General features: G+C 35.7%; 1 protein-coding gene across 3 annotated transcripts in view; it reads left to right on the plus strand.

Annotated features, from left to right (window-relative positions):
* Positions 1-27623, plus strand: part of SGCG (sarcoglycan gamma) — a 313430-nt gene that overhangs the window by 246880 nt on the left and 38927 nt on the right. The window lies entirely within an intron of this gene.

The raw sequence follows: 27623 nt of genomic DNA on the forward strand, positions 1-27623 counted from the left end.
GAAGGAAGGAAGGAAGGAAGGAAGGAAGGAAGGAAGGAAGGAAGGAACAAAGGAGGGAGGGAGGGAAGGCACATAAACTAGAAGTCTAACAATAGTATTTATTCTAGAATGCAGGCTCAAGAAAACAGATGTGATTAAAAAGGGAGTATTTGGAATTGACTTGGCCATATATTATGGTATATTCTTGGATAAAATTCAAGAGCCAGAGATCTGTGGGTATGGAATTATTGGGTGATAAAGGGTTCTATGAGCAGGTTCTGACACCTATGAAGAAACAAGCTAATTCTAGGTCCTTCAAAGTTTTTCTATATCTAGCTCTGTATTTTTAAACTGACAGTTTGTGCTGCAGAAACCATCAACATAATTGTTCATTTCACAAAATATTTGAATTTCACACATTTTGCATTTTATATCAAAAACTTAAGCTCAGCCTGAACACTTTGATATAATTTCATTTCTTTTTCAAAGAACATAAGGAATAGCATGGCATAATACTGTGGATTCGAAGGCAAAAAAACCCAGAAATTCAAATACCATCTTTGACACTAGCTGTATCACCAGAAGCAAATCACTTGTCCTCACTGATCTTCAGGTTTTAAGACTAGCAATTATAGACAGTTTGCAATCTGCATCAGTGGAGAGAGTTCCTATGCCAACAGAATCATAATTCCTTACTATATTTGGGATATCAGGGCATATAGCAAGACTTGAATTAATTTTGAATTGATATACAGAAAAATATGTAATACATTTAAGGATAGCATGCATTTCATTTATCATGATTCCATAAATTAGTTGCTTTCACTACAAACCTCATTACTTCAAAAAAAACCTGTTACTTAAATTATATGGATACCAAAGGAAAGGGGGATGGCAGGGGATGAGATAGAGATAGTGTCATGAAAACAACGAATATGAACTTGGATAGACTTTGGGAGATAGTGGAGGATAGAAGGGTCTAGCACACAATGCTCCATGGGGTCATGAAGAGTCAAACACAACCTATGCAGATTATAACCCTTTCATTACTTAGTAGGTGAAACTTCATGAACTCTTAAAGCCAAAATGATTCAGTACCTGATGATAAGCTCTCCAAATTCATTTGAGCTGGTTCTCAGAGAGTACACAGTCCATCCTTGAGTCAGCTTGTACTGCCATGGCCCTTGAGAACTCAGGGTCACCTCCATATAATGAGTTTTCACAAGTAGACTATAATGGAGGGTCAGTTTTTTTTTCCCTCAGTAAATAAAATAGTACAAATATTAATAAAATCCGGAGTTAGAAAATGACAGTGGTTAGTGTGTTTTGTTTTGTTTTTTCCCATTTCCTCCATATAATCTGAGGAAGGGCTCAAGCAAATAAAAATCATTTGTCTTTCACAGCTGAAGGACATTCACAGTACAGAAATAAATTGTGTATATGATGAATATGTTAGAATCAAACTTAATATTGCAGCATTGTTTTAGGCACATCATTAAAAACTCTTGAGGGAAGTAATTTCACACCCCTGGAACATAAATATGTTGCAATACCAAAAAAGGCACAAACATGTTAAAACCATTTGGGGATCATAATAGGATACAAGTAGTGGAGAGAGAAATCATGTTACATTGTGGAAATCATTGTTTAATGTGCATTTCAATATTTAAAAATACATGGCTGTATTATTTAAAGGTGATTTTTCTTATGTCATTGGAAGCATGGCAGACTCTAGCTCAAGAAAGATTTAAAACCACAATAAGGTTCCCGATTTTTGCTGGAGTGGTATCATATGAATTGCTTTTCTAAGTTTAACTCTTTCACTCAGAAAAAAGAAACCTATTGATCTTAGTGTTAACTGAAGATGTCAGATTTTAGGCATTAGATTTCTACTATGCATATATGTTAAGTTAAAATCTCTTTATGTCTCACAGAAATATTTGTTGTTCTCCCTATTTAGAATATGTCAGATAAATCTGCAAACTACTTGCTAAGGAAAGCAATAAACTTTTTTCCTGTTAGATTAGCTCCTTTTTGTGAATGAATTACAAGGTCAAATACTGAAGCCCTAAGAACCTTAAATTAATTTCTATTTATTTTAAAGCCTTAATCCATAAGAGAAATAAATTTATGATGTAATGGCTAAGTAATGAAGTTTAATGAGGTCATTTCTGTGCCTCTTTGATCAAGACCATGAAAACAAATAATCAACATAAAAACTTGTGCTGAAATGAAATATCTTCCTTCAATCTTAGCAATTTATGTTGTGAACACTAAAAAAGAGAGAATAGGACTATTTATTTAGGGTGGATACATGAAAAGTATTTTTCCCTCTATTGTTAATCCAAATTGATCATTGAAGGCCATAGGAGTTAGAGTTAGAAGGGTACTTAGAGATATCTCACTGTACTAACTATACTGGTGATTGAGGGGAATATTGTAATCATAGGATACTTAAATTTCAGTAAGACTTTTTACAAAGCTCCATTTATGGAAAAGATATCTGTGAAGATGACACTGGAATGAGGTAGATTCATGATCTTAATGGGTCAGGGCCCCTCTGGACAGAAGTCTGTAGGCAAATATTCTTGGGATATCAATGGATGGCCACAACCCTGTTCCATTCAACATGTACTGGAGAGATGGTATAATAGCCTGCTTGTCAGATCAGCAGGGGAAACATATTTGGATGGGATAGCCAATACACTGTATGAGAGAATTGGGGTTCAAAAAGATTTCAAAAGGCTAGATAAATGAGATCCTTCTATCAAGATTAAGATTAACAATGGGCAATATAAAGTTTTACAACTGGGTTAAAAAAACTCAAACTACACAAGTACAGGATGGAAGAAATGTTGCTAAATAATATTTCATTTAATAATTAATAATAATAAACTTCCATAGCACTTTAATTTTTAAAAGTGCTTTACAAATATTAATTTATTTTATCCTCACACAACCCTAGGAGGTAGGTGCTATTGTTGCCTCATTTTACAGATGAGGAAACTGAGGTGGACTAATGTGAAATTATTTCCCTAGGGCATATAAGTAGCAAGTGTCTAAGATTGGATTTGAACTCAGGTTGTCCTTACTTCAGGTCTACCTAACTGCTACGTCTGTTTACAAAGAGCATAGAAATTCAAGTGGACTGAAAGATAATATAAATCAATAGTATGATGTGGCAGCAATAAATATTCGTGTGATTTTAGGCTACTTGAACAGAAGTGTGATGTCCAGAATGAAGGAGTTTTATAAGTACTGATGTCCTCTGCCCTAAGACCAATTTTGAGTATTGTGGGGTGGTTAGTTTGAATAGTTGATAGACTGATCAGCTTAGAGTCAGGAAGACATACTGCCTCAGATATTTAATTAGCTGTGTGACCCTGGGCCATCACTTAACCTCTCTTAGTCTGAATTTTATCATATGTAAAATAAGGATGATAAAAGCACTGACTTCACTCAGCTGTTATAAGGATAAAAAGAGATAAGATATCTCCTTATACAAACCTTAAAGTACCATATAAATGTTAGCTATTGCCATTAGTATTATTACACTCTGTTCTGGGCTTCAAATCTTAGGAGGACATAGCAAGCAAAAGCATATCAGTAAGAGGGCTATAAAGTGTTAGAGAGACTTGAAACCAAACTCTCTGTGAGAGTTCTCAAGTATTTTGGCTTTGGGACCCCTTTATAAGCTTAAAAATTTATTGAGAGCCTCCCAAAGAGCTTTCTGTCTCTGTGGCTTACAACTATCAATATTTATCATATTAGAAATCAAAACATCTTAATATTATTGTGATGTTTTGACTTCATAGACCTTCCCTGGAAAGATCATACTTTTGCAATAGATACTCAGTGAAGATTGGTGGAAGGAATGGGTCGTATTTATCTAAGAGAAAGGAAGATTTGAGTGTCAGAGTATTGATAAATGTTTTCAAATTCTTTGAAATGGATGTCACAGGAAAGAGGGCCCCAGTTTTTACTATTTTGCCCAGAGGGCAGAGTTAGAAGCAATGGAGGAAACCTGCAAAGACACAGAAATATCAAACATGTAAAAAAGTAAATCAATTCAATGAACATATAAAGCATATGCAAAGTAATTTTTTTTAAAGTAAATCCAAATTGATGATAGGAAGCTCTCAAAAAGTAGAGCATCCTACCTTAAGAAGTAGTGACTTTGATCAATGAAGATCTTACAGGGTTACCTTCAGGGATATGGTAAAGGGATTTCTTCTTGGGGGTGCATTAAACTAGATAATCACAGAGTCCCTTCTACCTCCTGGAAATAACTTGCCTGATGTAGCTAAAAATTTAGAAGTGGGATTCAAGCGCAGATCCTCCATTTCCAAAGTCAGTGAATGATCTCTCCACAACAGTGCCACTTTATGATGGAAAAATAAGGAATGTTATGAGAGATAAAGTGTATCTACATTTATGAAGGTAAAAGTATGTCATGCCTCGGTGACTCTCTTATTCTGGAATTTATTGTGACAAAACATTGGCTGATGTAATAATAACCAAAGCCCCCACTAGAGACTGACTCTAGCTTGTATAGCTTTGTATTTATTCTCCTTTCAATATGACATATCTTCCCCAATGGGATCCAAGATCCTTGAGGCCATAGCTATTTCAGTTTTCTTTTTTGAATCCCCAGCATCTAGCCCAGTGGCCAGCACATAATAGGCATTTAAATGTTTGTTTAGTTGGATTGAATTTTTTATTGCTCTTTCCAGAATTCCTAACCATCGCTGAGTTTAAATTTCCACTGAGATAATATAATTTATTTTACATTACAGCCACTCAACATGGTTTAGTAAGCTTAAAACAAAAATACACTTCTTAAAAATAGATGATATTCTTTCTAACAGTTGTCATAAGATGAAGGTGCAAAAGAAGAGTTTTGAACTTGGTGTTAGGGAGACCTAAAGTTTAAATCCTTCAGACAATTACTGTTTGACCCTGAACAATTTCCATAACTGCTCAGAACCTAAGTTCCTTTTCTGTAATATGAGGATAAAAGTGGCACCTGCCTTAGAAGGTTGTTGTAAGAACCAAATAAAATAATGTATAAGAAAGTGCATTTCAAACTTTAAAGCACTATGGAAATGTTTTTTGTTGTTAATGAGGATTTACACCTAAAGATATCATTTATCCATCCAGAAATAAGGCAGTTTCCATTCATAGTCAATACTAACATTCTGTCTTTTTGTTATTATTGGGTCATTTTCAGTTGTATCCAACTCTTCATGACCCCATTTGGAGTTTTCTTGGTGAAGATACTGGATTGGTTTGCCATTTCCTTTTCTAGTTCATTTTACAGATGAGGAAACTGGGGCAAAGAGGGTTAAGTGACTTGCCCAGAGTGACACAACTAATAAGTGTCTGAGGCCAGATTTGAACTCAGGAAGATGAGTCTTCCTGACTCCAGTTTCAGCACTCTATCCACTGCTCCGCTTACTTGCCCATTCTATACATAGCCATTAAAATGAGATATACGTTTCTTGTGGTTAGGTAAATCTTAGATTGAAGACTGAATGAGAATGGTGCACTCTCTCAGACTTACATGTTTCTTTAAGGCATTGAACCCAGAAGTACCAATCTTGGTTATTCACATGATCAGTAGGTAGTCTTCATAAGCCATGCACATTGGACATACGGAATTATTTATTTAGATTAATTCTGTCACAATAAATAAAAATCTAAACAAAATAATTTTCTTAGATTTAAGTAGACTGTGTGAGCATAAATCTCCATTGGTCAGAATGAATCATTTTTATCACTGCCAGCCCTAAGCAGTAACCAATAATGTCAATAGCATTTTATGATCTAAGTTAAAAGAGAAGGGAGGATGTGACCTTCAGATTTTTGTTGTTATTTTATGGCAACCAAATTATTAACTGTAATAACTCCCATTCTCAGAGCTTCCATTGGGCCTCTTTGAAACTATTATCATACTACATACACCATTACCAAGTTGTATTGTTGAACTATCTGAGAAAACTCTAAAATCCAATCACACAATTATTGATTTTCAGGTCATAGAGTTTTAATGGCCAATATCTATAACTTAGACTTTTGAAGTTTTCCTGTGAACTGAATCTACTGCCCTTGGGAATTTTACCGAACTTGGATTAAGGTCAATGATATCATGTATTGTTTTCCTGGAGGAGTTCAGTCTCTTAAATTCTTCTGGGAAGTTCTTACCACTGACCCAGAAGACAAATGTTCTCCAGATTCATTCTAAGCAGGAGGTGGTGGATCATGCCTTCTCTCCAGAAAGTTTCTTCATGAATCATTACTTTGCCCCTGGGTCTGAGCACTCAAACATCATTCTCCCATTTGGTTGGCTGGGGAAAAAAAAAAAGAAAAATAACAATAGCAACAACAAAAAGACAAATGTTAACTCTTAACTGAAGAATCTTCCTTTGTTTTAGTGCATACTTGACTGTTTGGGTATAGTAATGACTGTTCTATTTTATCTTCTTGAAATTCTATTTCTGCTTTGGCAATTAGGGGGTGTCATCAAAGAAATCTGAATGAAACTAGCTCCAATTTCACAGCTAGACTATTGTTCGTGCTTTCAGATATAATTGGGGTTCAAAATGAATTGGGTTTAAAGAACTTCTAAGAGAGTTCCTCCTAGGATGCCTTTTGTGTTCTTTCAGATATATTAAATAAGAATAATTATTATCCATGTACATGAAAACTGAAGGGTTTTATTTTTCTTCCTCTTTTTGCCAGTCAGTTTTGGGTGGCAAAAATCTAATTCTTAATTAGTACAAGTTTTCTTTTACTAGGTTCTTTTTCCAAATGCCTTTTAATATTGTTCTCTTTTGACATTGTTAGTTTTTTTCACCACCATTCAGAAATGCTAAGGAAAGTCTGACTTACAGTTGCAGTATGATAAGCTTATTGATTCTTTCCATTTGTTTATCTTCATTTTTTCCCTTAAGATTTCTAAGTATCACATAAATGAAAAGATTTAGCAGCTGTTTCACCTGGAAAAGTATCTTTGGTAAATTGTTCCATCCCAAGAGAGAGCACTGGGCAGAATGGAGATTTTCCTCATTTAATTTTTTTTCCCCATTAACATGAGAAGCTTTTCATAAAAGAACGGAGATCAATGATGCTCCATTCTGTTCAATGAGCATCGGGAAGACAGAAGGAAGTAATGATCACTGCAGTGAAGATGGAAAATAACATAGATCCACCCTGAATATGGCACTTCTCTCTCCTTGGCCATCCCTACCGTCCATGATGAAATGACTGTCATTTTCTTACAATGAGTATACTTTACATTCATTAGGAGTAAGCAAGTAAAGTTGGAACTCTCCACAGCTTAAAGATGTGGTTTGCATTCCTATCACTGCTTTGCTGACGTCTTATATACAGTTAATCTGTCCCTTACTTTTAGGGCTGAATTCTACTTGGACATTTCAGAAACTCAGTCAAATTTATGCCACAAATCTGCATTTTTAGTTGCTCTAATCTAGTGCATCTTTCAGTATGGTGGGATCATTTCTTATCTGTATATTCCCCACACTAAAAAATGAAATTATGTTCCAGAAAACCATGTGGTTCCTTCCACTCAGTGTGAATAGGTAAGAGTTAGGTGAGCAAATTTTTATGCTAGTGATAATTACCTGAGGATGGGAGAAGAAAGGAAGGTTTCCTTTTCCCAGAGTCTGAGGAAGGGAAAGAAAGAGAGCAGAGCATGTGGTAGAAGCATGGCACACTTGTTTTATGTACTACATAAAACAAGGATGGGCTATGTCAAGATGCTTTATTGAGGCAGCAGGAACAGGATGGGCTGAGCAGAATTGATGAGGGAATAGAATGATGAATTGCAGGTGGAACAAAAGTCTAGGAAAACTTGAGGAAGGTAAGCTGGGGTAAGAGATCATGTGCACTGAGGACAGAAACAAAATCTGACATGCAGACAATGTTAAACCCTTTAAAAAGCTAACCCAGTTTCTTGGGGCAGCTAGGGGGCACAGTGAATAATAGAACACCAGCACTGGAGTCAGGAGAACCTGAGTTCAAATACAGCCTTAGACACTTAACACAAAAAACTAGCCGTGTGACCTTGGGCAAGTCACTTAACCCCAATTGCCCTACCTTCCCCCCTCAAAAAAGAAAAAAAAAAGCTAACCCAGGAGATTTCCAAGTCCCTGAGTGGAATATGAACAGTTATTGTAAACAGACTTGCAAGTTCCTGATGCCAGAAAGCTATGTAGTTATATAGGGGAAAGATCACTGACTGAAGACTAAGGACCCAAGTTCAAATCCTAATCCTGTCATATACTAGCTGTTTGACCTCAGGTGAGTCACAAAATTCATATGTTCAGCGAACAAGTTGGACTAAATTATCTTAATTGCCTCTTCCAGTTAGGATCCTGACTTCCTTCAGCCACAGTAGCTCAGTGCTATTCTGGTGTGCTTCAAAAATACTTAGTCCATGTGGCAATTTTTCAGTATAAAAACAAGTTCAATTTCCTCTGCTTTGCCTGAAAATGTTCTTGATCCCTCTTTGTCCCAGTTATATTCTTTAACCCAAAGCCCAAAAGTGTTTTGTGCATGAATTAGAAAATTTAGAAAACTCTTAACTGTAATAATGCTAACTCTTCCAAGATAGGCATATTTTTTTTGCCATTTTCTGAGAGAGATTTATACAGTCATGGAATGTTAAATCAAAAAAGAACTTTGGAGAAGAAATCTAATCTAAACTTCTCATTTTATAAATGAGGACACCAAGCAGCTTGCCCAAGGTCATGAGCCCAGAATTTCAGAAATAGGAGGGACCTTACTAGCCACATGGTCCAAACTCTATCATACAGACATAAAGAGATTATCCAAGATTTACTTGATAAACCAAGGAAGAACCTACCACCTCTGAAAGCAGCCTATCCTCCATTGTATAGCTCAAACTGAGTATATCAGTAGCAGGACCAGGACAAGAATCATTGTCTTCTGACTTAATCAAGGAGCCTTTTTAATGTATCTACTGTATAGCAAGAATTGTGTCATGCTTGTGATACAAAGATAGAAGTATAACATTCCTTGTGCTCAAGAATACTATAGTGTAATGGGAATTATATAAGTATATATAAATCTTTATTTTTATTGGGTACCTTGGGGAAGGCATGATCCTTTTTCCCTTCGCAAACATCCTGGTTGATTTCAAATGTCTTCCCTTGAATTATATCTCTCAGTCCCAAAGGAAAAAAAATACCACTTTGTCTCTCTCATATAAACTTATCTTTTTCATTTTACATAATAGTTATTTGTATGTGTGGTATATCCCTACATACATATTTTAAAGTTCCATCATAAGAGGGAGCTTGTCTTATTCATCTACCTATCTTTCAAGGCCAAGAAAAAAAATGGGACTCTGAACATAGGAAGCACTTAATAAATATTTGCTGAATCAAATTTTATTCAACCGAAGCCTGATCCCGTAGAAGTGCATTAAAGAGAAAGGGCAGTCTAGCACTATTCCTTCCAGAAGCATGATGCGTCATTCTGCTAGACACTGTTCCACTTCACACTCTGATAGCCTTTAAATTCATACAAATTATTCTTGCCTACCCTTTAGTACAAAAAAAAAGTTTCCTTCTTTGAAAATGTGCATGACCTGTTTAAATCCATAGGGAATTTAAAGCCATCTTCTAGACTTTAGTAAGTCAGTGGGGCACAGTAAGAATGTTAATGGACCCAAAACTTTAGAAAGGAGCAAAGTGTCACTGTAATATAGTAAAAATTTATGGCATACTACGTTGCATTATAGGATAATTAAAGTCATTTGGAAGAGATGGCTGTGCTGAAAGCATCTGTGACATGCCAGATTCAATCATATTCACTGAGGACTCAGTCTTTTTTTAATTACCTTTCTTACAAAATTGAGGTCATTACCAAGGCCTCCTTTAAGGACCTCTGCTTATCATTTTGCATCACAATTGTCAATCTTAGAGTTGAAAGTTCCTTTTTGATTCTATCTCTAGCCCCTTATCTAGTTTTTTAGTCTTTTCTGTGCTTAAGTGACAAAAAAAAAAAAAACAGAGTGAAAGGAATTACAATAGGGGGAAATAATACTAAAATACTGAAACTTCATAATAGCTGAAAAAAATAAAAGCTGGGGATTTTAAATCTATTTCTGAAAGTGAGTATAAAGAATATTAATATACATCCTATATTTCATACCCTTGATTTTATAAATCAAAAGATCTGAGCTGAGCATTTAATTAGATGATTAAATAATACTTTCTAGCAAAAGGAAATTTACACATCACAAAGGAATCCTTCTCAGTTGTTTTATTCCCTGCAATGATGTCTGAATGTCTCCACTGAACTGATAGCATTAGCAACATATAAGGTGGCTGACTTGAAGAATTGCTGGAGTTCAGGAAAACAAACCACGTCATAAGCAACTGTACTATTTGCCCTTCTGTATGAATTGTTGTAGTTGCAGAGTTCAGGTTCAAGTAGGATAGACACTATAAACTACAATCAGTGAAAAATAAATACTTCCAACTTGAGATGTGGTCATGCAAGTTATGTTAGGTTAATTGAATACCTCACTTGTTAATCGTGTATTTATAGCCATTTATTTTATCTGGAAAACAGGCCAGTGTGAAAGTTAATTTCTCCCTGTGGCATTCTGTAGAAATAAACTTTAGTAATTTGGGAACTGCACTATATGCCTGGAACATCAGAAAAACACTGCACAGGCATTAAAACGGGCAATGAGTTGTATCAGGGAGCACTTTCCACAAGGACATTTGAAGATCACATAGAAACTTAAAAAAAAAATAGAAACCTACATGCATTACTTGATATGTGAGTCAAGGAATACAGGCTGAGGTTATAGGACTGAATCAAAGTATAACATATATATACATATATATATATATTGTGTGTACATTGTATCTATATATACACACATATTTTAAAATAGTTCATCTATATACACACACACATATATATATATATGCAAATATATAAATTTTTTTAATACTTCATTGGCTCTGATGTCACCTTTGTGGTGACATTCACCCACACAGATTATACAGCACAAAGTCTTCATAAGGCAGCCTGATGGTGCAGTGAGTGGAAAGAGCACCCAGCCTGGAGTCAGAAAGACCTCAGTTAAAATCTGACCTCAGACACTTACTAACTGTGTGACCCTGGGCAAGTCACTTAACTCCTATTTGACACACCTCAGTTTCCTCATCTATAAAATGAGCACCTACCTTGCAGGGTTGTTGCGAGGATCTAATGAGGTAATAAGGGTAAAGCATGTAGCACCATGCCTGGCATATAGTTAAGTTCCATATAAATACATACACACACATATACATTACTCCCCTCACCCACACAGATTACTTAGCAGGATGTCTTCATGAGATAGCTAGATGGCACAGCAGATAGAGTGTTGGGTCTGGAGTCAGAAAAAGCTGAGTTTGGATCCAGCCTCAGCTAGGCAATTCACTTAATGGCCATTTGCTTCAGTCACCTCATTGTAAAATGAGGATAATAACAATAGCACCTACCTTCCAGAGTTGTTGTGAGGGTTGTTATTGCCACTAAATATAATAATCTGATAATGGTGACTCTTTCTAAACTTACACAACGTAGTCCCCAGATGACAGATAGGCATTCCATCTCCAAGGCCTTGTCTGAGGCCTTTCTTGGTAAGGCCTGGCACTTACATAGCTTTTAAGAACCCAGGCTCATCTCTATGCTACATTGGAGCATCCAAGTAATATTTAATCCTACTCTGTGGGTATAAGTATATATGTAAGTTTGATGTAAGCTGAGTCATAAATTCTTAGATTCTATGGAGAGATCTCAGGGACCATCCAGTCCAATACCTAGCTCTGAAGCACAAACCTCTTTCAAACTATCCCTGACAAGTCATCTAGCCTCTGCCTGAAGACTTTGGCTTCAGTAATGAGGAATTTCCCTGCCATCTCCACACCATGCTGTCTGCTCTCTAGCCGTTCTTGTCCTTTCCCCTTCCACCTGAACCTTCAATTCGGATCTTAAGTCTGTCAGTTCTCATAAATAAACATTGGTCTTATCTTGCCAAGCCATGGTGTAATGCCCCCTGCCCCTTTCCAATATCTCTTCATGTGTTGTCTTCCCCCATTCAAATATAAGTTCGTGGAAGGCAGGGACTCTCTAGCTTGCTTGTATTTGTATCTCTAGCACTTAACACAGTGCACATAGTAAATGTTCTCGATTTCCTGATCTATCAGTCAGTGTGTTTCCCATCAGGTAGCTTATTCCAGTTGAGGACAGCTCTAATTGTTAAGAGCTGAGATCTTCATCCCTGTAACTTCTACCTAATTCTACCCTCTAGAGCCAAATAGAATCCTTCCTTTTTTATGGCAGTCCTTCAGTTATTGAAAGATAGTGATCATGTCCCATTGTCCCTCCCCCAAACTAAATATCTCAGTTTCTGCAACTGATCTTCATAATTTTTGCATTCAGTCCCTTTAGAATCCAAGTTGCTATCCCTGCACATACCTCGGTTTGTCAATGTCATTTAAAACGAACTGCCCATAAGTGAATTCTAAATATGGTATTAACAGTGGGGCTATCACTTCTATTATTTTGCTCCATATATTTCTTTTTGCAACCCAATGATTGTTTTTCTTCTTTGTGATTGCCATATCACTCTGATTACTAATTGATCCTTCAGTCTTTTGCACATAAACTACAATTTAGCTACATCTCCCCAACTTATTCATTGATTCTTTAAACCTAAATACACAATTTTATATTTATCTCTATGGACTCAGCTAATCATGCCAGACAATTCTGGTTCATGATTCCTTCATCTAACATATTAGCTATACTCCACCACCACCATTTCCTTTGAATATATACACAACAATAATGAATCATTTAAAGCAAATATTTCTTAGGGGAAAGAAAGTACAATCAAACTCTAAAATTAGATTTGTTCTCATGCTATATGTTTTGGTTCCTTATTCATATCTAAGACATGCAGCCAGCATAGATGTTTATCCTTATTTGTAATTACTATGATTCAACAACCATAACAATAAGAAATAGATGATGGTATTTGTTTAGGTCTGGGATGATGAGTTGCTATCTGAAATAATTATTCCAAATTTGGAAGCAAAGGCAGCAAATATTAAAAGATAAGATTGTACCTAGACCTAGGGAAAGCAAATGATAAGAAGAGCCAGTGATAACCAATGTGTATAAATAGTCAGTGATGTCCTTGACATGCCTCTGAGATTTCACACAGAAAAGAGAGAGAGATAATAATAGAAAATTACTTTGAGCTCTGACTAGTTAAACCCCCATCACTTCTAGGAGAAACTCAGTTCCTTCAAAGTCTCACACAGGTGTGGAGACCAAAGCAATCCAACTAACATTTGCATTTGATGCAATTTCCAAGAATTCTAACTATGAAGTCTCTTGCCATGTATGTGTGAGCAAGAGGTCTGACCAAAATTTGAGGTCAGAAGGTTAATTACAGGTATACATCTACATATTCTCAGCTACCCTAAGAAGTAATAATTCTTAGAACAAGAAAATATGTATAATCCTAATGTACATGTTTCCATATACACAGCTTGCTTTACTGTCTAACACTTATTCTAAGAATGGCATCATTCCAAAGGTATGCATGAAATATGACACAAATGATGTCATATAAATAACTTAAAACCTAAATATTAATATGCTAGCCTATTAAACATTTCACTACTTTAATTCTGTGGTAGTGATCCTGTTACAACTTCCAAGTATTTCTACAACCAACATTTGGCCATACTGAAATTTGTTTCCATACTGAAATTCTGTGTTAGATGAAGATTTTATGATTGTGTGGTTTGATCCTGTTACAACTTCCAAGTATTTCTATAACCAACCAACATTTGGCCATACTGAAATTTGCTTCCATACTGAAATTCTGTGTTAGATGAAGATTTTATGATTGTATGGTTTGACCTATGTCTCCATATCTCTGAATCTATATAAAGAGATATCTCTAAATTCATGCTTACTATTTACATATTTTCTACCAGAATTTCCCAGCATTTATGATATCATACTTTGGTGCCAAGAAAAAAGAATCATACCTATGTTGAATAGGTCTTATTAACATATGAAATACTAAGAATTGTTGCATATTTCAATTTGAGTACACAAATACCTTTTTAAAATAGCTTCCATTTATAGAGTACTTTATTGCCCACACAGGACTTTCCTCACAACATCCCTGTGAGAGATACCATACAAATATAGTTATCCCCATTTGACATATTAGGAAAGAGATTTAATAATGACTTATGCAGAGTCACACTAGACAGTGTTGTGATTGTCCTATAAATTTAGGTTTCTTGATACCCTGTCCAACAGTCTTTCTACTACAACATGAGTCAGATTCCCATTCTAGTGGAACAAGGCATTTTCTCTCTAACCAAATCAGAGATCATTGATATATTATGATCATATCAAGCCCTTAATGTTGTTGTTCAGTTGTGTCTGATTCTTTGTGACCACATGGACCATAATATGCCAGTACTGTCCATGAGGTTTTCTTGGCAGAGTGGTAAAGTGGTTTGCCATTTCCTTCTCTTTGGGATTAAGGCAAGTAGAAGTTAAGTGATTTGCCCAGGGTCACACAACTAGTAAATGTCTGAGGCTGGATTTGAACTCAGGTCTTCCTGCCTCCAGGTTCAGTGCTCTCTCCACTGTATGAAATCCCTAATAACCTAAACTGAATCACCTACCCAAACTCCCAACTGCCTCTCAAGAATAATTTAAGTATTGAAGAGTGAAGTGTCCAAAATTAATAATCATTTCAGACATGACTAATTGACTCGGTCCTCCAGTACCACTCTACTGCCTACTGACTTCTTTAGCTTCCTTTGAATCCCAACTAAAATCTTATCTTTTGCTGGAAGCCTTCTCCAACTTGTCTTAATTCTAGTGCCTTCTCTCTGTTAATTATTTCCCATTTATACCGGGTATAATTTGCTTTATATATATTTGTTTGTTTATTTTATCCCCCTTTAGACTGTAACTTCCTTGAAATCAGAGACTCTCTTTGGACTCTTTTTGCATCCCCAACACTTGGCACATAATAAGCACTTAATAAATGTTTATTGATTGATTTAAAAGTACAGAACAGTGGGAAATTAAAATACTATGGAATTAATGAAAACTTTGGAAGATTTTGCATTTGGAATAGTTCTATGGCATAAGTTAGTATTTTAGACTTGAAATCCAGTAATCCGTCTTCAAACCTCACTAGGGCTCTCTGAGTTTGCCTTCTCTGGAAGTCATCAGGAGGAAATAAACAATTTTCTTATGATGTTGTATTGACAGCCTTCTTTGTCAGGTACAGTATAGAATAGAATGGCTTCTTAAGACTCCATATTTGACAATCTTCATTTCTGTGGTATGACTGTTAATAATCCAGAAATTGCTCTTAAATCTAAATTATACTGACCCATTCTTTAGAGTCAATTCAAATTCCTTTTTTAGCTTTAAGTTTTGTTGATGTGCTTTATTTTTATTTTACAAACATTTACAAATGACTTCCACTTTGTGAGATGTAAAGCAAAATAGTTACAGGTCACTAAAACTAATAATATAGTGATCTCACCTGAAAACACATGCAACATTTCATATCTGTAACACTCCCCCCATACTGCCCTATTAAAAAAAATAACAGAGAAATTATGTAGCAAAGGTAGGAGATAAAACTATTTTGTCCAGCCAGTTTCCAGGAAAATGTGCCAAAAGGCAACTTCCCTGAAAAAAAAAGATTTAGGAAAAAACATCACTTTGCAGATAATTTACCATTTCAATAGAACCTAAAGATATATCATGGTCTAGAAACATTTGAGTGATCAGCATATTAAATAATCAGTACCATCAAGGCTCAAGCAAATGAATAAAGCTATCAGAATGACACTTTAGAATATTCCCAGTTATATACTGACTGTCATGAATTGGTAGCCACAGATAGCCTCATTCATTTATGCCAGACTGTCCCAGCTTCCCCAGTGGCCAAGGAGGCCTTGATTTTCAATTCAATAAACATTTATCAAGTGCCTACTCTGTGCTAGGCACTGTGCTAAGCTCTGGATGTATGAACAAACTATCATTTCTTCAGTCTTGTAGAATTCATGGACCTGTAGTATTCATGAGTGGCAGCTTCTATTGGGCAGCAGAAATAAATGATGTCTACTCAAGATAAAAAGTGTACATCAATTATCTTCTTAGATTATATAAAAAGGGCTGAATCATGTAGCAATATTATCAAATGTTAAGTTTAAATAATGCACAGAGTACCTCTACAGAACTCTCTCCATGATGGCTAATTGCAGCATAGAAATGACCCTGTTTTCTTGAAGGGTAGACCAGTTGATCAGTTCTATAAGATTTCTATAGTTTGAAAGGCTTCAAGTACTGTACCCAGGGACAGAGCATCTACTGTTTAAGGACCAGCCTCATTAAGTATGGAATGACTGAGACAGCTATGTGGCACAGGGGCTAAATGTATAGTTGCAATCAAATTCCTGAATGCAAATCTTTCTTCAAACCTTAATTAACTGCTTGATCCTAAACAAGTCATTTAACTTCTCTCAGCCTCAGTTTCCTCATCTGTAAAATAGAGAGGTAGTATATTGCAAATACTGCATATGCAGTCAATGTGTCAGGTGATTGTGCTGAGTTGTTATTTTTTTCTCTTTCTTTTACCATTTTTCTTACCAGGGACAGCTCACAGGGTAGGAAAGGAGGAGAGATATATTGGAAACATATGTGATAAAAAAGACATCAAGAAAAATATTTTTAAAAGAAGAGAGTCTGAAGACACTATATATTCTTAACACCAAGCAACATGACAAATCTAAAATTAGTTCTATTTTAACCAACAGGAAAAATCTGGCTACCAATGTGTAACTCATTTTCAAATCTTATGGAATCATATGTATACAGAATGTATTATATAATATGTAGATAATATATGTGGATTTAGACTACTGACAAACTAAAACAAAGGTCAAAATCAGTACTAAAATAGCAGAAGAGAAAAATTAAGGACAAAAGAAGACAGTGTGTGCACCTGGCTCCAACTTAATCTATTCATACATATGACTGATGCCTAAAAGGGAGTAATGGAGAGACAGGGAAAAAAGCATTGACTCTGATCATAATCATTCCCTGTTGAAGTTTAATAGATATAATGCATTTGCCACAATGACCAAAGAGCCCAGAAACTGCTTCAAACAAGAAACATTTCACCATTAATCTCCTTGCCAAGTAGAAAGACATGGTAGCCAAAATACCATTTTGAAAATGTTAGAGAAGGAAGAGTATGGAAGATTAGAGACAGGGTCACTTCACAAAATAGCAAAGAGTAGCAAAAGGGGGAAATTCATCTGCTAAAAGTTTGACAGATTACTGCAAGAGTATTTATGGATGAAACTGGGAGGAAGAAAACAGGCAATCAATCAATAAACATTTATTAAGTAGCTACTATGTACCAAGCACTGTGCTAAACACTGGAAACAGTGGGACAAAGCTGCCACCATTTCTATAGTCCTCTATTTTCATTATCCATTGTAGTAGAACCACCCTACTTAGATTCCAATACCTTGAATCCAATGCTCTATATGACAAATTTAATGTGGCGCCTTAAAAGGACAGTATGCACAAAAGGTATCTTTCCTGGAGGGGACATCATTCTGAGAGTACTGGGGATAAGGAGAACCAATTTTCGAGGTCTCTGAAAGTAAGGAAAACTTCAGTGAGAAACAAAATCATGAATATTACTGATAACAAAATGTAACTTTGGTATACCACTACCAACTCATATAACTACCTTCTCATCTCTACAAATGTTTATAAGCATGATCGATGTTCCTATCAAATATTTCCTTCATGAAAGTAGAAGGAGAGAACAGGTAACCTTGAACAAATAAATTTTTCTAATTGACCCCATCTTTACAGTTGTACAGTTGATTGAAAGCTATGAAGAATACAAGGTTCTGATGAATTTCATATAATCACAGAAGTTGGAGACTTATAACTGAAAGGGATCTTAGAAGTCATCAAGTTCAAGCCCCTAATTTTACATACTAGGAGACTGATGCCCAGAGAGAATAAGTACATGGCTCATAGTCATAGTTGTTCCTTGTGTCTAGAACAAATTGCCTCCTAATCTTTGCTTGTTGAAATTGTTCTCTTCATTCAAACCTCAGACCACATTCTACTGATTCCTTTAAGTCTTCCCTAATCTAATCAACTGAAAATGATTCTTCCTCCTTTAGTAACCCTATAGCACTTTGCCCAGATCTCTCATTCTCCCTTAAACCATTCTACCCTGGTTTTGTTTGGTTGGTTTTTTTTTTCCCTTTTTACTGGACCTAGGGTTTCATTGGTTTGAGGAACTACCAATGTGGAAACTCCCTCTACCAATTCAAAAATGCACTTGCTCTGTAACTTCTAGCCTTAGACAATTGTCTGGTGCACTGAAAAATTAAATGGTTTGCCCCACTGGGGACACCAAAGCAGGTATGTATCACAAGAGGGATTTAACCCACATCTTTCTCATTTCACGCCTAGCCCCTCTATTGTGTTTTTCATAAATCACACTTATTTGTGCACTTCATATTTCCCTATTTGGCTGTAACTTCCTTGAGAGGAGGGAATAAATCATTCTTTCACCTCTGCTCCAGTCCCTATCACAGTTTTTAATCAGTATTTTAATTGAATCTAATTGGCTTAAGAGGAGCTAGGAAGCTGTCCAGTTTTCCTAATCTAGAATTACAGAATGTGAGACCTGGAAGGAACCTTAGAGATAATTTTTATTTTCAGTTCCAGAAATCACACTATAAGAGAAACATTAACAAACTATGGAGTATCTCCAGACTGGTGAGGGGGTACAAAAACCATTTAAAATGAGGAACAATAAAAGAAACTAGGTAGATATATCCTGCAGAAAAGAATAGTGATGGAAGACATGAAGTTGTCTTCAAATATTTTGGAGATTGTAATGCAGAAGGAAAAGCAAACTTGTCATACCATAAAGTCAGACCAAGTCAACAAGGGTTTACTAAGCATTTACTATGTGCCAGGCAGTTAGTAAACACTGGGGATACAAAGACAAGAAAAAGTCCCTGCCCTCAAGGAGCTTAAATCTTTGGAGAGAATTTACAAAGAAGTAGATTTTGCCTCTACATAAATAGGTGACTTCTAATAAATTGAGCCATTTATTAGTGAAAAAGGGAGATTATGAATACCCTTTCACTGGTATTATGAAAGCAGAAATGGTATGACCTTGTGTCAGGATTATAAAAAGAATTTATTCCAAGTGGGGGGTAAAGAAGATGATTTCCAAGCTCTTTTCCAACTGTAAAATTATATCATTTTATTCATTATAGCTTAATATTACCTTACTCTCATCTGATTAATTTTTTCTAATCCATTCTAAATCCTTATTTTATTTTTTCTTTAAATAGTATTTTATTTTTTCCATTTTCATGTAAAGACAATTTTTAAGATTCACTTTTATATAAAATTTTGAGTACCAAATTTTCTCCCTCCCTGCCTCTCCTCCCCCATCCCTAAGAAAGTGAACAATTTGATTGGTTGTATATATTCTATCATGTAAACCATATATCTATATTAATCATGTTCTGGAAGAAGAAAAAGAACAAAAGGAAAAAATACACAAAAGTAAAGTGAAAATAGTGTGCTTCAGTCTATATTCATACTCCATCAGTTCTTCCTCTGGATATGGATAGCATTTTCCAGCCTAAGTCTTTTGGACTTCTTTTGTATCACTGTATTCTGAGAAGAGCGAAGGCATTCATAGTTAATCATCAAACAACGTCGCTGTTAACTATGTAAGATGTCCTCCTGATTCTAACTTCATTTTGCATCAGTGCATGTAAGTCCACATTTTTCTGAAATCTGCCTGCTTGTCATTTCTTATGGCACAATAATATTCCATTCCATTCATATAACCACAACTTGTTTAACCATTCCCTAATTGATGGACATCCCCTGAATCCTTATTTTAGGTACAATTATCTCCCAGAGTTTGTCTAGGAGTACAGAACTTAAAATAATTTGTTGTGAAAAGTGCTTTCTTCTCACAGCTATTGTCTAACTCTTCTCCAGGGAGTCTTCTGACTAGCACAGATTTTCTTCCTTAGCAAGAGATTTTCCAAACCTTAATCCCCAGTTTTTATTCTTGCTCCTAGTTTCTCCCTGTCTCAGCTAGGAGGAAGGGAAAACTCTCCCTTTTAGATTATGAGCTCATGGAAAGTAGGGATTATCTTTTACTTTTCTTTGTCCCCAGCACTAAGCACAGTGACTGGCACATAGAAGGACCTTAATAAATGCTTGTTGACTGATTGATTGAGGATGAAACAGGATGACTCTGTGGCTTCGTCCTCTGATGTTCTTTGTTCTAATTCCTTCACATGGAGAAAGACACAGAGCACCTGTATGTTTGGGAAATTTAAGAAAAGGAGGTGGATGGGGTGGCTAGGTGGCACAGTGAATAGAACACTGGGCCTGGAGTCAAGAGGACCTGAGTTCAAATCCAGCTTCAGACATTTAACACTTACTAGCCATGTGACCTTGGGCAAATTATTTAACCCCAATTGTCCTGCCCTTCCCCCTCCAAAAAGCAAAAAAAAAAAAAAAAAAGTGGTGGAATCTTGGTGTTGACTTTATGCCAGTCAAAAGAAGGTAACTTTCTATTCTCTCTTAAGAATTTCCAAATATGTTGTAGTTGATACCCAAGTATTAGTTGAACTTTGCATTAAATGATCCTTTTAACAGCTGCTGCATCTCACCCTAAAAATTTTGTGACCTTCCTTTTCAGAAATAGCTGCTGAAATGAATAAGAAAAAGATTTCCTTATTCACCACAGAATATTACATTTTGGACAAGATTTTTAAAACATATACTTTAACAAGTTCTTTAAACAGAAATTTAAAGTGATTTCATCACATTCACCAAGAGAATGTTGAGTCCCCGAGAGCTCAGCAACATTTTTATTCCTGGGTCTTCTGCCCCTCTGCTTTACTATGACCTCCTAATAGCTAAATTTCAGTAATGCAGTAAAGTTTAAAATGTTAGAAATTGGGGGTTGAGTGAAATGACTCCATGTGATATCACGTAACATCTTCATTAACAATCTAAGTTCTTAAAATCATTTGCTATACATGTTTAGTTATAATAATAAATATAATAATAAAATAATTATAATTGTAAATAAATATAATAATTATATAAAAACACAATAATTAAATAATAAATAAAATAATTATGGCAATATAATAATAAATAATATAATATTATATTATAATAAATAACAATGTAATTATAATAATTCACCATGCTGACACTGGTGAAAAGTATAGCTATGAAATATTTAATTTAGTATGAACTTTGAGTTTCAGAAAAACTCCATGAAATAGTTTTCCACTTTTCTATGCATTTGGTTTAATACCAGGTCCACTGTCTCTAACTACTAAATGGAAAGCCTAAAATGCAGCTGTTCCACTTGACCCCCCCAAGGAGTCATGATTGATGGGCAAACATTTAAGGACAAGACCACCTAAATGTACTTACTGGTGATTGCAACAGAGGGTCAGAGAGACAGCTGGAGTTACAATACACTCCCTCTTCCCTAATACAATGAAAGTTACATCACCCCAGTGGGCAAGGATTCATCAAGGCAGGAAACAGATGGGCAAACAGATGTGTATAAATATCATGCCTAAATACTGAAACACCAGAAGACATATAGGCATAGGATTACGTAAACTTCTGAGCGAAGCATAGGATTTAGGTCTTTAAGGGTCTAGTACTACCCCCATCATTTTACAAATGAGGAAATAGAGACACAGAGAGGATCTTGCCCAAGATTGTATGCATAATAAAGAACAAGGTTGGGATCCAAACCCATATCTTTTGACTTCAAATACAATTTCCTTTCCATTATACCATGTTTTAGCTTTGTTATGGAATTGTAACAGTTCCAAAATTCAATGAAGGATACTTCTTAAAAGTTAAAAGTTACCCCTAATTCCCCACAAAATACTTAATTTACATAGGATTTCAGCTGAACTCACTTACTGAAAATCAAATATCTAGTTCATCGAGAGTTAATTATTTATGTGGTTCTTGAATACATAGGGAGAACAAAATGAAGGGCGAAGAAGATCATAGAACTCAACTGTTCAAATACTGGCCCTGAAATCTCAAGGCTATGTGTCCTTGAGAAAATTGTTTAACTTCTCTAAGATTTTGTTTTCTCATATATAAAATCAGATGCTGATACTAGAAAATGCCCATGTAACAATATTATTGCAGGAAAACTGCTCTGTACATCTAATGCATTACACGAATGTGAGTTATTCATACAAATATTGCAGTGTTTTATTTAGTAGTGAAGCATACATTCTATAATATCTTTCTCAGATTGGTACAGAAAGAATACATGACCCAATGAAATCACAGAGAGCAAAGAAATAATTGTCACTATGTCAAATGATCTTACATTATTTGTAAATAATTTGTAAGTTTTAATGTACATTCATTTTACTAATTCACTGTTTATGTACATTGTAAAGCACACCATGCCCAGAGCACTTCAAAATACAGGGTAAAAATGTTTCATGTGTACTACACTTGCATTTTTCCAGTGAAAATGACAGAATTGTTATTATAAAAGTTTTTAAAATCCTGTTTTGTCGCATATATAACTATAACCATATTTTAAATGCTTACAGAAATGGGGTGGTATTAGCCTCTTCTTACAGAAAAAGAAAAAAGCAGAAGAGCAGGGAGTTATTAAAAGTCTTTTTGCTGATGACTTTAGTAGTCTTTTTTTACTTAAGGCTAATTTCCTGGACATCATCATCTCCATAAACTCATTCTGCAAGATGAAATTAACTTGGGAGGACTTCCAGGTCACATAAGCAACAAGATGGAGGACTAAACATTTTCTCTGATTCCTATGACCTCTCAGACCCTTCTAAAACAGAAATTGTGCACAAAAGATAAGGGAACTTCAGGTACCTCTATGATCTAGGACACCCAGAATCCAAAAGAAGTTTCTAAAAGAATGAACTGACACTCATTGAGTCAGAGCTCACTCAGCATCCTCCCCACCCTAATGGCAGAGAAGCTGCACTAGCAGACCCAAGGACAGAACACCGGGTTATGACAAACCACCAGTCCCCATGTCTCTTTTCAGTGCTGTAGAGAGCCTGTATTTTGGCTATGGGAGTTTTCTCAGACTTCTACAATCAGCTTGGCCAAAGTCCTTCAGGAGCAAAAGCCTACCAGGGACTATAACCCAAAAGCACCAGCATCGTAAAGCTCTGAACTGCTGGTACCAGGGAAAAACATCACTGCAAAACTCTGAACTTATGGTACTGGGCCAGAGAACTGAAGAGGGAATTTCCAGAACAGGTCACCAGGACAGGCCATTCTGTACAGTATTCCACCAAGTCTGAGATAAATAGAATAGCATTCAGCTGGAGTCAGTTCTGACTACCCAAAAGTCGATTGGGACAGATAACTAGGCTGGTGAATCATCAATTGCCCAGAGTAGGAAGAGACCAAGATGCTTTATGATTCAGCCTCCAAGAATACCAGTCAGAGGAGAGGGAGTCAGGAAGTGAATGATAAAGAAAGCAAGAGGAAAAAAGATTGACATTACCAAAGATTTCAGAAAGAAGAAAACTCAAAAACCTTGAATGTAAGCAGATAAATCAAACAGTCACAAAAGAAGGAAATGTGATCTCCACATATAGTAAATGAGTTCAAACAGCTATGAATAAATACTGGAAAATAAAGAAAAATGATGCAATACTTGAAGAGACAGTGGACTCTGTGGAATTTGAGGAGAATATGGAACCACAGCACTCTGTTCCTGAGTGGTTTGAAAGAGAAATAAGAATTATGAAAGCAGAGTTCTTGTCCTGCACAGCAAAAATAATAAACAATACAAAAATTTGAATCTGCAGTGACAAGCCTCACAAAAGAAAAAAAAAAGAAAACAATAGATTTGAGAATTTAAATACATAGAAGTGAAGGACTATCTAGAAGAAAAGAAGCAAAAAACAATAACAGTAAGAGAAAATATGCTCTCCATGCAAGAAAAACAGACTGATCTCAAAGACAATATGTATAGAGCCAAACTAAGGATGATGTCACCCAAAAGAACACAACAGGGGAAAAATATTTAACCTTATTACCATAATGAAAGAAATGATAGGGGGGAAAAAGCTGCCAAAAACTTCTTAATATAGCAAATGAAATTCTAATTGAAAGAATTCACAGATCCCCTCCAGAAAAAAAAAATCCAAGGCTGAAAACTCTAAGATACACAGTAGGTAAATTCAACAGTTCAATTCAGAAACAGCAAGTTCTGCAAGCCATCAGGAGAAACATCTTCAAATAGAAAGGAAAGGACATTTGAAAAATGCAAAACTATTACACATCCACTAGAAAAAGTAGGAAGAGATAGAATCATGTGTTTCAAAGAGCATTGCAGCTCAGGGAGTAGCCCTGGGTTGATGTCTCTTGAGAATCTGAGTTTAACCATAAAAGACAAAAGATGGATATTCGCTAATAAAGAAGAATTCAAAACTTTTTTTCAGAAAGAAAACCAGAAATAAAGAGATTTTTGCTTCTTGAACACCTCATATAACAGAAATGCAGGAAAAGTAGATAAATGCAACCACCAAGGACAGCAACAGCAGCAGAAACAGAGTGACAACAGAGAGACCAGTAAGAAACTTTTCTAAATGTAGACAGGGGTGAAGGTAGAAATCTAGTAGCGATAATAGTGAAGAGGTAAATAAAGGATATTATGGACTAAAACATGACAACAGGTGAATCAAGGTTTTGGGTTTTTTGTTTGTTCATTTGTTTTGTGGGACTAAATTACAGCATAGGAGGGTACATAGAAAGAGAGGATGGGAGTAGAGTGATTAGGAAACATAAAAGGAGGAATGGGGTCAAATTAAGAGCTGTCACTGAAGGGAAAGTGACCCCTGTGATTTCAGAAAGAGAAGAGCCCACAGAAGAGTAGAGAGGAAAAAGGGGGAAAGACTAAAAAGGATGGGGAAAGACACCTTACTTTGGAGGTGGTAGAGAATTCCACTGATAAATGCTATAGGTGAAGAGAAATGGTTAGTAAAGGGAACTGAGAACCTTTTACTGGAGGAGGTCTGGGGAATTTGGTGCTTGAAAAGTTTACTTGTCCTGCTTTGGAAGGAGGAAGTTGAAACCCTTTGGGGCAACTGTCACCTGGAAGAATGGGAGAGTATGGACAAAGGGAGATTTCCAGGTAAATGTAGAAGAAAATAAAAGGTCAACAAGGGAGGATACAGATCAGTGAAGAATTTTTAAGATGAAATCAACTCAAAAACTCATGCTTTCTTAGATCATTTCCCACTCTGGTTGTAGGATTTCATCATGTACCTTCTCCCCATGCCTATTCATTCATCCCCCTCCCCTCCTCCTTTCCAACTTCTTTTTATATTGTTTCCCTCATTTAATTGTGAGTTCCATAAGGGCAAAGAGTCTCTTTTGCCTTTCATTGTGTCCCCAACACTTAGTGTAGTGTCTGTCATCCTGGATACTTAATAAATATTTACTGACTATAATGAATGAGGAGATAGGTGACAGAACCTTCAGTAGACCACAACATACTGAGGATCAAATGCCAGGGCCAGAGCTAAAAGCCAAGGTAGTTGATGGGTTCTAGGAAAGACAAGTTTAAAAAGGGGTGAATTCTAAAAGGAAGAGATCATTAAACCAATCCTATGGACATTGTGAAATATTTAAAATAGGAGAACCCACTGGCAATCTTTTTGAATAGTAAATGACAATGAAATACCTTATAATTAGGTTCAGTTCTTGTGTTCACTATGTGAATCTTCCCATATATTAATTTGTTTTATTTAGGATTTAAATCTGTAAAGATTGTTTTTAAGAGCTATTTTTCTAACTTCTTGGCATTGTTACTATACAGTTTTTCACTTCTTTATTACTACTAGTTTTACCTGCTTCCACCTAGTGGCAACTAAAAACATTGCATGGTAGGGAAAAAGATAACATTTAAACCAGAATCGCCACTAGATATAATCAACCTACAAACTGACACCTGGTAATGTGGTTGTATGTCAGACAGGGCATCAGGCAGCCATGAAGAAAGCCATGTTCTTTCTTATCCAAGGCAATTGTAACTAGAGCTTAGTAGAAATGAGGTTGATCTGATAATTTTGGTGAACTTATTTTTATTTTCAAGATCACATTCTATACTTTCCCTTCAGAAACGCTAAGTAGAGCTATCCAGTTTTAGTCACTGTTTTCAGTATGTCACATCTGGGGTGACTACTTCATATTTATGAGACACTAAAAAGAGAGCTACTCTGTAGGATGTTAAACACAAAAGGGAGGACAAAAATAAATATTGAAACAGGTGCATCACTAAGATTAAAACATCAGGGCTTAAAAACATGGAATGGTATGTGCATAATATTCAAATTTTTTTTAGGTTTTCCACTCAAATTATATGTGTTTATAATTTCTTTTTTTATTTTTCAAATGCTTTATTAACTTCTGATTTACATCATTAATTTCTACCAGATTTTGAGTTACAAATTTTCTCCCCATTTTTCTCCTCCCCACCACCCCAGAATAGCAGTCCCACAGGATATCCCCTCCTCCAATCTGCTCTCTCCCATATCTTCTCCCATACTGCCTCAGACTTTTCCAGTAGGGCATGGTCGATCTCTATGCCCTAGTGCCTGTATATCTTCTTTCCCAATTACATATAAGATAATATTAATAATAGTATATATGTATATATATATATATATATATATAATTTTAAACATTTGATTTTAAAACTTTGAATTCCAGATTCATTCCCTTCCTCCCTTGTCACACACCCTTACTTGGAAGATAAGCAGTTCAGTATAGATTGTACATGTGTAGCTAATGCAAAACATTAACATAGTAGATATATTGTAAAAGACTGACTATATTTCCCTCCATCCTATCCCACCACCCACTTGTTCTATTCTCTACTTTGATCCCATCCCTTTTCAAAAGTGAGTGCTTCCAACTTCCCTCCTTCCCAGCCTGCCCTCCCTTCCATCATCCCCTTCCCCCTACTCTCCTGTAGGGTGAGATACCCAATTTCGTGTGTATTTCATTCCCTCCCCAAGCCAAATTCAGTGAGAATAAGGTTGACCCATTCCCTTTTGCCTTCCTATTCTTCCCCTCCATTGTAACCCTTTACCCTTACCTCTTCTTTATGAGATAGTTTACCCATTCTGTCTCTCTCCATCTCCTTTCATTATATTCCTCTCTCACCTCTTAATTTCCCCTTTTAAGTATCATCCCTTCCATTAAATTGGTCCTGTGCCCTCTATCTATGTATACCTGTAAGCATATATACACACATTCACACATGTATTCATACACCCATATACCCTCCGATATAGACATATATATTCCCTTCAACTATTTTCATGCTGAGAAGAGTTTTATCAGTTACAATTATTGTTTTTCCATATGGGAATGTTAATAGTTCAACTTTGATTGGT

The sequence above is a fragment of the Petaurus breviceps genome, unplaced genomic scaffold (genome assembly GCF_028583685.1).
Source record: "Petaurus breviceps papuanus isolate PSGF00001 unplaced genomic scaffold, PetGlider_PUasm1.0 91133, whole genome shotgun sequence".
Taxonomy (NCBI): domain Eukaryota; kingdom Metazoa; phylum Chordata; class Mammalia; order Diprotodontia; family Petauridae; genus Petaurus; species Petaurus breviceps.